The sequence below is a fragment of the Anopheles coustani genome (genome assembly GCF_943734705.1).
Source record: "Anopheles coustani chromosome X unlocalized genomic scaffold, idAnoCousDA_361_x.2 X_unloc_125, whole genome shotgun sequence".
Lineage (NCBI taxonomy): Eukaryota > Metazoa > Arthropoda > Insecta > Diptera > Culicidae > Anopheles > Anopheles coustani.
Genome location: NW_026525077.1, coordinates 7,501 through 7,946, shown reverse-complemented (window position 1 = coordinate 7,946; position 446 = coordinate 7,501).

Genomic DNA, 446 nt, shown 5'->3' with positions numbered 1-446 from the left:
GTCGATATCAAACCTCATGATTGTGTAGTCCTCCACTGGTCCACACTGCTCCGGCGGTCCTGGGTAAGATAGTTCATTCTAGCTTGCCCTATGTGGAAGAGGGCACATTACTCAATACTGTGGTGTTATGAACAAAGTATAGTCCTCCACTGGTCCACGCTGCTTCGGCGGTCCTGGGTAAGATAGTTAGTTCTAGCTTGCCCTATGTGGAAGAGGGCATACAAGACAAAGTATAGTTCTCCCCTGGTCCACGCTGCTTCGGCGGTCCTGGGTAAGATAGTTAATTCTAGCTTGCCCTATGTGGAAGAGAGCATACATGAACCAAGAACGAAGGTTATGATCGAGGAATGATTCGACAACTAACCGATGGTATGAAATGTGAAGAATTCAAGCAAGCACACAATCAAGTCATCACTTGGGCATGCTCGATAGCCAACCTCATGACA